Raw genomic sequence first — 11,511 nt, 5'->3', positions numbered from 1 at the left:
TATACCTGTAAGAATACCAAAGCACCAACTTTGAGTAAGTCACATGATCTCCCCTGGCCTTAGTTTTTTAGATGTAAAATGGTAGAGATGAATGAGATGGCCTCTGAGATGCCTTTCAGTCCTGAATCAAGAATCAGTTCAGTACTCTGGGAGCTCCACAGGACAGAAGCCATGTCTTAGCCAAACTTGTGTATATATATATATATATACACATAGGGTTAGGGACTGGATCTATGTAGGACTGTAGGATGTCCCAAAGTCTTAGAGTGGTATTATTAAATTATTAGGTATTAAAGCTTCAAGCTATAGGCTAATAAAGTATAAAATTTCACTAAGACTTTTGGAACAGCCCATATAGGGAAAAGGGAATAGATCCCTTTACCAGTGCAGTTAGAGGCTTTACAACTTGAAGTTGCATTAGGTGGGCAGCTAGGCAGTGCAGTGGATAGAGCACTGGGCTTGGAATCAGGAGGACCTGAGTTCAAATCCAGCCTCAGACTCTTACTAGCTGTGTGACCCTGGACAAGTCACTTAACCTTGTTTGCCTCAGTTTCCTCATCTGTAAAATGATCTGGAGAAGGAAATGTATCTTTGCCAAGAAAACCCAAAAAAAGGGATTATGAAGAGTCGGACATGACTGAACTTACAGAGAATTAGAAGGTTAAACAACTTGCCCAGGGTCACATAGCAGTATTAATCAGACACTGAACTTGAACCCAAGCCTCGTCTCCTTAACTATACCTGGCATTTAATAGATTTTAGAGTGGATATTGTTTAACTCATGGGCAAGAAGCAGAGAGAGGCAGCGTTCAGTCTCCCCAGTGCAGTGGCAGGGTGGTAAGCTGCCCTACGTGCCTGATGGAGGCTTTGCCCACTCCTCCTGGCACAGGGAGGGAAGGCCCCGACACAAAATTCTCTGGGCCCAGGGCTATACAGTGGGGGAGGGGGAAGGGGGCAGATTTGAGGGAGTCGACAAAGATCCTTCTGAGCCAAAGCTTGAGGAAGATGCTGAGGCAAGCAGGGAAAAAAAGTTTTCCTTCCAGAAAGGAGAGAGAAGCAATTTATATTTCTGTCCAGGAGAGAGGGGAAAGGAAAAGCTGAGCCTGAAAATAGAAAGCAGGAAACCATGATTCAGCCTGGGCAGCACTGGCTTGTGGCTTGGCAGAGCTATTTGGCACAATGGGAGTCCCAGAGGCCAGTGAGGAAGGTTCTCCCTATGAGGCCGCTCCCCCAGCCAGTCATTCTCTGTCCTGGTGCCAGGAGGCAGCCACAGGCAGGCACTTGTCAGGGACCCACCCACCCCTGCTCACTACTCTCATGCCCCTTCCCCAAGGCAACCTACCAGCTCTGGCCTCCCCTGGCCTCCGCGCCCTGGCCAGGGCTTCTGGTGCCTGCAAGGGGCCCTCCATGCCAAGTCCCAGCGGAGCCAGGTGCTTCTTAGACTATTGCCCCTCCCCCCACCCAGAATCACAGAATCAAAGACCTAGAGTTGACAGAAGGGACCTCAGAAGTCATGGAGTCTATCTATCTCCCTCATTTTACAGTTGGGAAAACTGAGGCCCAATACTGCTTATGCTCACAGAGCAATTTACTATTTACTTTTTTATTTATTTACTTTTACCATTTATTATGTTGGGTGGGGTACAGAGGGAGAGGAGAACTTGAAATACTCCTATGAGGGAGACAGGCTCATCTCCCTGAATTATCATCATCATTTTGCAGATGAGGAAACTGAGGCCCAGAAAGATAAGTGACTAACACAAGATCACACAGTGAATTAGCAGCAGAGCCAGGACCAAAATTACTTTCTAGGGACAAGAAACCGGGACCACAATAATGGGGGAGGGAGCTGACCTGATGGACAGGCAATCTCTCCAGATTTCCAAGTTTTTCTGCCCATTGTGGACCTGGCCAAAGGCAGACTATACACCCCAAACTCTAATCTCACTCCCAGCTCTCAAGGGCTGTTAGGATACCAATGAGTCCCCTTTTCCTTATGGTTTAACCAACAACATTAAGAAATTTCCCACGGTCCTTCTTTCTACTCCACATAGCGGCCCCAACCCCTCAGTATCTTTTATTTCCTTCATTTTAAATTGGGGGCCAGGGAATAGGAAGAGAAATGGTAATATTATAATAACTCCTATTTTTACAGTGCTTTCTGATTTATAAAGCACTTCTCACAACAACTCCGTGAGGTAGTGTGAGGATTCCCCCCCGCCCCAATTTTACAGATGGGAAAATGAAGTCCTGAGAAGTAGAATGATTTTCCCTGGGTCACCAACGTAGAGTGTTGGAGGCTAGAGTAAAGCAAGTTGTTTTTGAAGCTTTCCTAAGCCCTGGGGAACCACCTTCCCCAAGCTGGAAACAAACAGGAATGTTTGGTTCGTCCATTTCTCCTTATCTCTGGGAACACAAGGGTTTCTGTGTCCTGGCCTAAGTTGACATTGTGTCTTCCAAGGGCATTGGGCACATCTAGCAGCCGCTGAGCCCTGCCTCACCCCCCATTCAGGGGTAATCACAGCCCTCATTCCAGCAAGGAACTGGAACATACGAAAAACAAGGAATTGCAAAGTCCTGTGTTTCATGGAAGAATGTCAAGTGCACAGATTTAGGGCCGAAAGGGGCCTCAGAGACCATCTAGTGGGAAGTCCCAGTTGGGACTCCATAATAATGGTGACTCAGAGCCTGGGGGTAAAGATATGCAATTTCTTTAATAAAAACATATTATGCAATCCCCATGTCAAAGCAATCCACAAGACAGTCAAAACAACTGTATAGATGGTGCCTGGCACATAGCAGGCCCCTTAATTAATCCTTGTTGATTGGTTAAAGAGATACATACAGTAAGAAAAGCAGAACCTAGAGAACAGTATACACAATGATTACAATAATGTCACTTAAAGAAACACCAAGAGACAGCTGAATGCCAAATAAAAACTAATCCTGGCCCTGGAGAACCAATATGAAATGTACTTCCCTCCTCTCAGGAAAGAGGTAGGGGACTACAGGAGTGTAAGGGTACATACTTGTCAACTGGGATGTATTTAGCCTTTTATTTGTTACAAGAGAGGGTTAGGTTTGGGGAGGTACATTAGGAATTGAAAAAAAAATCTTCAGTAAGCAATACGACCTCTTAAAGGTGGGTAAAAAATCCAAAATTCAAGGAAGTTTCCTGGAGCTTGTGAGCACCCCACCAGAATCCTAGACCTGTCTTTATACTCCCTGCCCACAGAGCCCACAGCTAAACCGATCAATCTCCCTGGGGGCAAGGTTAAGTCAAACAGCTGCCCCCTCCCCACCTTTCATAGCTCTTCTCTCACAAGAGCTAAGTGATTCCGGGTGTGTTCCAGTACTACGGGTTAATTCAAGCTGCCACAGTTTCAATAGTGTCCAGGCCCACAAAATTTGACCCCCTCATTTTACAGATGAGGAAACTGAGGCCCCACCAGAGTAATTTGCCTATGGTCACAGATAGTATGTAGCAAAGCAGGGAAATGAACCCAGTTTGCTCAGAATCCAGATCTAGGCTTCCATCCACTGCATGTCTCTGCCTCCAAGAAGCAGGTTTCCCAGGGGGAAGGACAGCTGAGTGGACAGTACACATAGAAACATCTTCTGGAGCCCAGCATCCTCCCAGAGCTTGGAGAACAAGGAATGATAAAAAAAAAAAAAAAAAAAAAACAACAACAACAACAACAATACAAGGGAATCCTCTGGGGAATCTCTGTTAGAGACACTTAGGTAAATACTAAGTGCTATGTCATAAATTGGACTCGGGTGCCCAAAGGACAAATGCTTTCTCCAAAGACACACAGTAAGGGAGGGAAGAACCAGAAACTAGCTCTTCATCCTGGTATCTGGGCTATATGTCAGGCTAGTCAAACAAGCCCAGTGCTGTTCAAGGTCACAGAATCAAATATTCCATGCAGGGCTCCTCAAACAGCTCCCTAAAGTGTTTGTCTACAGACCATTCATCGATGGTGGGAAAGAGAAGTTAAGGAAGGCAGGAGGAGTCACAAAGTTGTTACAGATACATAAAAGGGGGGGGGGGAATCAAACCAGGGAAATGGGGAATGGCTCACCTCCACCATGATCTACACCATGGCCCCAGGATGACAAGGGATGGACAGTCACAGAATGCTAGGCAGGACCTTAGACACAACCTAGAATCAGAGAAGTCTTTCCTGATCCTCTCCATAGCTAGTGCCCTTCTTGTCCTTACCCACTTTGTATTAATTGTCCTTATATTTATAAATGTTCTTGTACATCTCCCCCTTAAGAAGGGAAGCTCTTTGTGATTAGAGATTGTTTTTTCATTGCATCTGTATCTCTAGTGCCTTGCATATAGTAGCTACTTAATAAATACTTGTTTGATTGGAAAGAGCATTAGATTTGGAATCAGAGAGCTTGGCTTGAAATCTAGATTTCATAACTTACTACTTGTGTAACGGAGGCCGATAACTTAAACTCTTCTAAGCATCAGTTTCTTCATCTGTAAAATTAGGGGATTGGACTAGATCACTAAATCCTATGATCTGGTCTACCCCTTCATTTTATAGATGAAGAAATTGAGACTCAGAGAAGGGAGTGACTTACCCAAGGTCATCCAATGACTCTGCACCCATGTGATCCCCACAAGTAAACAGGAGACTGTTTTCTATTGAGTTGGCATGGTCAGGGGACTCTGGTTCCAAAGGCCAACAGTTTGCTCAATGGACTTCACTGGAAATAATTTCACCCAGTACCCACTTTGAGGCTAGAGTGTGCAGAAGGCCTTGACAGTATCTTTTTTTTTTCTCCCTGTCCCAACAGCAATGATCCAGGATGATATTTCTCGCCCATTTTCCATCCACTTTCTCTTTGGGGTAGATGCCCAAAAAGGAGCATTTCTTGGCAAAATTACAGTTTGGTGGAAGTTTATGAGATCATGCAAACAGCAGCAAGGACAGCCATGCATAAAACCTGTGAAAGCACTGACCACATGATTCTGACCTCAAGGTGATTATCTCTGCTCCTAAAATGATTAGGAAATGGAAAGAACAATGAAAAATCAGTGGAGATCTTAGAAATATAGATTCATAAAATGTTAGGGTTGGAAGAGACCTTAGAATATAGAAGGTTAAGGCTGGAAAGGACCTTAGAGGACCATCTCATCCAATTCCTCATTTTACAAATGAGGAAACTGAGGCTCAGAGGGGTAAGATTTGTCCACAGTCAAATTGTGAGTAAGGACAGAGTTGGGATTAGAACCCAAGCCTCTTGACTCCCCATCCAGCATTCTCATGATGGTATCATGTTGGTGTTGGTAACTTGCACCTTTTTTAACTCATCTACCAGATAACAAGCATTTAAGTAGAGAAGGCACATGGAATAGAGTAGATAGAGTTTTGGATATGGAATGGGGAAGACTTGAGTTTGACTTTTAATATTGGCAAGCCCATGGGCAAGTTACTTAAGTTTTTTGGGTACTGGTAAAACAGGAATAACATTGCCTAACGCCCAAGGTTGTTGTAAGGAACAAATGAGGTAGAAATGTATCCAAAGCACTTTGCAAGCCTTCAATATTATATAAATGCCAACTGATTTTACCTGCTGGGTACCCCAACAAGGGATGAGCCCTTCCCTTAAGGAACCAACAGTACATTTGGAAAGATAAAACCAAGCCTTGTAGAACTCCAAAGGGAGGCAGCAGGCCACAGTGGTAAGAAAGCTAGAATAGTTGGTGGAAGACCTGAGACTATTTCCCAGGCTTGCCATTCATTTGCTCCTTGGGCTGTTTTAGGGGTGGGAAGGGTACCTCTGGGCTCTGTGGCTGGAATTCAAAGTCCCTTCCTCTCTCTCTGATCCATTTCCCTCAGTCCTTCTTCCTTCCTTACCCAGTTTATCACAGAGAAGTCTAATCAGGGACCAGAGAATGGGAAAACTGTGCAGGTGAGCTCTGCCCCTAAAGGCTAGTTCCTCAGGGGAAGTTTCAGAAACTTGGACCCCAGGGAAAGCATGCTGTTCTTGTTGGGAATTATCAAGGCCCCACTCAGCCATAGCAGCAACTTCAGTTTAAATGAGGAAGTCTCCCTTTTCACCAAGCAACCCCAAAGGAAAGGGAACCCAAAGCCAGTTTCTAGAAAGCAGTCAGAGGCACTGCCCCAGAATGGGGCTGGGGAGGAAGAACGGTGGAGAGGGTAGCAATAGGCCTGGGCCATGACAGCACCCGCTCCCTGGCCTCACTCCAGTGACTAGGGACACGAACTTTAGCCTTTCTGACTAATGCCCGAGGTTCCCTCTCTTGGGGCTATTATACTGCCTGTTTGCCTAGGCAGCAGTGCTCGTCTGAGGGCTGGTGACATGACAGGATGACCTTATGATTCTTGCATATTAGTTCCAGCATGAGAAGGGACCTCGAAAGCCAATCCTCTCATGTCAGAAATGAAAGAGATCTCAGGGACCTATCTAATCCAACTTGGAATTTTTTTTTTGGAATTTTTTTTTAACAGTTGCTCCCCCCCCAACATAAGATGGGTGACTTGTCCAAGGTAATACATCAGGTTAACAGCTGAACTAGGATTTAAAACCCACATCTCTCAACTCCCAGACCAGTTTTCTTTCCACTATACTGTGAGGGATAGGGCTGGGCAGTAGGAGTGGAACTATGGGTGAAGGAATTTTCAGACTAGGTGGGACAGTATCATTATATGGTGGTCGGAGAGAGAGGGGGATCCAGCCAGTGAAAGAACTTTGGCATGAAGGAACCAACTAGGGAGCAGGTTAGGGCCTCAAGACTAGGAAGCCATATGGCGCCTGGTCCTTAGCTTTCAGATAGTAACACTCAAATCTGGAGAACCCATGTTGAATTTGAGCTCAGGACCATTTGTGGTCATCAGCCCTACCTTACCACTCATCCACCAATGCTCCTCATTCCTGATTAAATTGCCCACCAGCCAGAGCAGCACCTGGCTCCTCGAGGCTCCCACAGTTGCAGGAAATCCAGGGACAAAGGGTGCCAAACAGAAACCTCCCTGCAAGTCAGCTGGAAACTCACTCATCTTTTCCTCCCGCTTACCCCCACAGGAGCATCACCATCTAATCTGCAGAGAATTGACCCTTTCTTTGAATCGTCCCTGAATAAGGCAGCCTTCATGGGATCATTCCTTTCTATCTCTGGGACCTCAGTCCCTCAGAATACTCTGTGGGATCATTGTTCTCCCTTCTGCTTTCAGTGAGAGACATTCTGCCCAGAAGCCTGGAGTGCTGGGAACCGGGCTGTCCCCCAGCTAAAAATAACCCCAGCCGGCGGCAATTGTTGGGTTCTTGCTCCCTTATCTGTCCCCCTGGAGGTCAGAAGCCATCTTCAGCCCAGAGCAGAAAGAGCTGTCCCTGACTCTCTTTTGGCAGAAGCATTCTACTGGACTGTTGACTCACCCAGCCCCAGCCCCCAGCCCGCTCCCAGCTGGGAGCAAGGCAGTTGGCTCTGGAGCTTAATATCTCCTGCCTATGTGACCTGGGCCAAGTCACTTTGTCTCTCCAGACCTTTTTAAAAACTTATTATTTTTTTCTAATGAAGATCTTCCTTCTCTACAACCTTCCTGCCCCCTACCTATTAAGAAAACAAGAAAAACAAAACCCTTGTTACAAACATGTATAGACAAGCAAAAAAAAAAATAATTCTCTCATTGGCTATGTCCAAAAAAAATTATGTCTCAATCTTAGACTAAGGCCCAAGATTGTTTCATTATCTACAAATTAAGGAGATTGGACTAGAGATAATGAGACAGTGTCTGCTACATAGTAGGTGCTTAACAAATGTTTGTTGACCAAGATTTCTTCCAATTCTAAATCCTATGATCCTTTTCATTTAAATCACTCTCCCAACTTACTCTTAGGGGAAACCGACATCCAAGGTTGTAAAACTCTGCCAGTTCTAGGATTCTAAGGTACCAACACATTATTGCATGCCCCCTTTCAGGAAACCTACTTTCATTTTAACAGGGTCTTTTTGGAGACCATTCTTGAAACCCAAAGCTGGGACCTGGGGAGGTCAGTCCTCTCCCTTCCCCCAGTTGCAGCTGGAGGTCCAGTGGTGGTGGCATTGCATCCGCCTTCCAACATAGCGCGGCAGATCTACTACAGACACAGTTTTTGGATGAAAAATGCTATTCAGAAAGGATCATTTTTTTCCATTTCTCAGATTTCCTTATTTTCTTTGTGTAGCCTAGAGGCTAAGCCAGAGGCCCCCAGTGGTTAAAAATAACCTGGAACAGCACTAAATTGATGGAATCAGAGAATTACAGAGTTGGGGGAGGAGGGATGATGTCAGATATGATCTCATGCAACCTCTACCCAAAGCATGAATCTGTCTATACCCTCCCTGACAAGTGGTCATCTAACCTCCACATGAAATTTCAGGGAATGCACCATTCCTCCAAAAAGCAAGTTCCATCTGGGGGAAAATGTTAAGAGTTAAGACAGTGTTTTCTCCTTTTTAAAGGTTAGGGACTAAAATCTCCACCCTTTAATCCCTTCTTCCTTCCTGTCCCCCCACCCTGTAAAGTCCACCCATTGGCCCTGGTGGTCCTTGTTCTACTGAAAGCATTGAATCTCTCTCCCACAGGACAACCTTTCATACATCTGAACACAACAACTCTCCCTGTCTCTGTTAATTAAGACTTCTCTTCTAAACAACCTCAGTTCCTTCAGCGTCTGGCCCTGGCATGGTGTGGTTTTAAGACCCCTCTACATCCTGGTAGTTCTCCCTTGGATATGCTCTACCTTGTCAATGTTCTTCCTGAAATGTAGCATCCAAAAAAGAAGATGATTTTACCAGGCCAAGGACAATGGGACCATCACCTCCCCTGCAATGGCTGCTGGACTTCTATTAGTGCAGCCTGAAATTGAATTAGCTTTTTTGACAGCCACATCCCACTACAGGTCTGTATTGATTTGACACCAATAAGCTCTCAAGGATATTCCAGCCAGAAGGGACCTCAGAATCCATTTCCTTTATCTTACAGTTAAAGTCCAGAGGGGGCTAATGCTATCCAACATCACAGTTGTGAAGTGGCAGAGCTGGTATTAGAATCTATGTCTACTGATTGGAGGCTAGTGCTCTGTTGTCTCACTATCTGTTCGGTGGCAGCTATTTAAAAAAACAAACAAACAAAAATCCAAACTCCAAATCAGTTACCTCCCTAACACTTAGCATTTGCTGAGAAAAACTGAACAATCCTGATTAAAAAGAGCCAGCCTGAGGGTGGGGGTGAAAGGGGGAGGGAAGAGGAAGACAGGACAAGTGTACCATATGCTTCTCTTTGGGGACTATTTTTTACCTCATTCCCCTCCTCCCCCCAAATTGTCCAAGAGGCCAGATGAGGCCTAAGGCATAACGGAGAGAAAGTAGGAGCTGACCCTTTGGTATGAGCTGATGAAGGGAATGGGAGAGATGGAGGGAGGTTGGGGTGGATGGATGGAGAGGCATGAAGGATGAGCCAGAGTGGGGACAAGGAGCATCTATCTGTCTGTGTACCAAGTGATCTGTTATCAGTGTCCCTGAAGCAAGAATGAAAACCAGGCAGGCTCTTGGCAGGGGTAGGGAAATAACCCACCTGGGTGGGTTCTAAAGGCCCTCACGGTGCTCGATTCTGAAGGAACCAAGTCAAATGGCTGAGCAGGGTGAGGACCCTGCCTCAAAGAGGGAATTCTGGAAGGAAAGAAGTGTCTGCGAGCAGTCAGAGCTAAGCCAGACGTGGGTGGGGAGTGAAAAGTTAGGAATGACAGACCTGATACTTTCAGTGACACACACAACTGGAGAATGGCACGAAGTCGGAGGCAAGAACCCTGGGAGAACAATGCCTAAAGCCAGGCCAGTGCCCACCTGGGCCACACCTGGAATTTCCTCACCCACCCCAAAGAATCGTAAGAACTCAGGTTCTGTGATACCATTTCAGAGCTGGAAGAAACACAGACCACAAGCGAAAACACAGCATAGAATGTCAAGAATGAGAGGCACCTTAGAACACTGAATGTTAGAACATAGAACCAAAGAATCTCAGAACGAGATATCTAAGGAACCACAGAATCTGTCTTCTGATAGTCCAACCCCATGACCCCCACCCAATGCAGGCATCCCTTCCATTGCACCTGACACAACTGCTCCCCTCCAGTGATCTTAGATTGCATCAGCTGAGTTGGTGGAGAGCAGGAGGCCTGTGAGGGATGGATGGACTTTGCCATGAAGAGAACAGTGACCTCGTAAATAACTAGGAGGTTGTCAATGGGTCCATGTGGCTATTTCGAGCAGCAGCAGATGAGACCATGACAGCAGCCTGAATTACCCAATCGATTTCCTCACAAGCACAGAGTCAGAACCACAAAAATAGAAGCCAATTGACATCCCAAACCCTAAACATGTCTTTTCTTTCATTAATAGTTAAAACTTTCACCTTCCTTAGAAGGCCTGCAGATTATGGACAAAAAGGTGCCCCTCGATTCCCAGGCTTATTTATCACCACGATAATTCCTGACATCTGCATAGCCCCACATAATAACAAAGTTCTTTTCTCTCATTGTCTCTATTGTTGTCTAACACAACCCGGTTAGGCAGCAATTGTTCCCAGTTTACAGACAAGGAAACTGAGACCCGGGTGAGGCTGTATCTCATAGCTAGCAAGGACTAGAATCAATGCCTCCCAACTCCCAATCCAGTGGTCTTTCTACTGGGCCACACTGCCTTCTGGAATTTAAAAGTTGCATCTCTAAATCTGCCATAATCTGAAGGCAGGCCTAGGGGCTGGTGTCTTAGCTTTCTTTCTCCAAACAATTCCCTGGGGATGTATGACATTAAACAAGTTAATGAGACCTGCTCCCCCCTTTATTGGAGTCAGAGAACACAGTATCTCCCTTCCATAAATTCACTCAAAGGTGGCTTTCCCCTGCCCGTTCCCAACCCCCACCATGTCCATCCATGGTTGACCTTTAGGTTCCCATGGAAACAAACCCCAAAGGGAATAGAAAGCCAAAGTGGTCAGAATTCAATTTCATTGAAGCCAGCTGCCCCAGTTCCACTAATCCCACTCTGGTTTCTTTTAGATGCTGAATGTGGAGAGCCAGGGATAATATTTGATAATGCTTTGTTCATGACCTCTCAGGTATAAATCGATCATCTAGGGTAAGTGTCATGAGGTTGCAGTGGGGAATTACCAGCAGGCCTGGCTTCTGTTCCCAGTTCTGTCACTGACTGGGTGACCTCTGGGGCCTCAGCTTCTGCTTTGTAAAAAAGGAAGAGCTGGCACTGGGTGACCTTTAAGTCCAGAATTCAAAGTTCAACGGAGACTAATATCAGGAGAATTGTCTATCCATCATTTTCAAGAAGTTCTATGGTTCTGGAGCTACCCTTTCTAATCCAAGGTGAGGACTCCTCAGGGCAGGGACAGGATGTCTGTCTCTTTGTCTTGTTCTGTCTATGCTCCCTTCTCAGATCTGCAGGGTGGAAATTGTCTGGTGAAGAAGCTCAGAATT

This window comes from Vombatus ursinus, unplaced genomic scaffold (genome assembly GCF_900497805.2).
Source record: "Vombatus ursinus unplaced genomic scaffold, bare-nosed wombat genome assembly UNPS02014793.1, whole genome shotgun sequence".
NCBI classification, from domain to species: Eukaryota; Metazoa; Chordata; class Mammalia; order Diprotodontia; family Vombatidae; genus Vombatus; species Vombatus ursinus.
The sequence above is the reverse complement of the archived record's forward strand: the minus strand, read 5'-3'. Positions refer to the sequence as shown.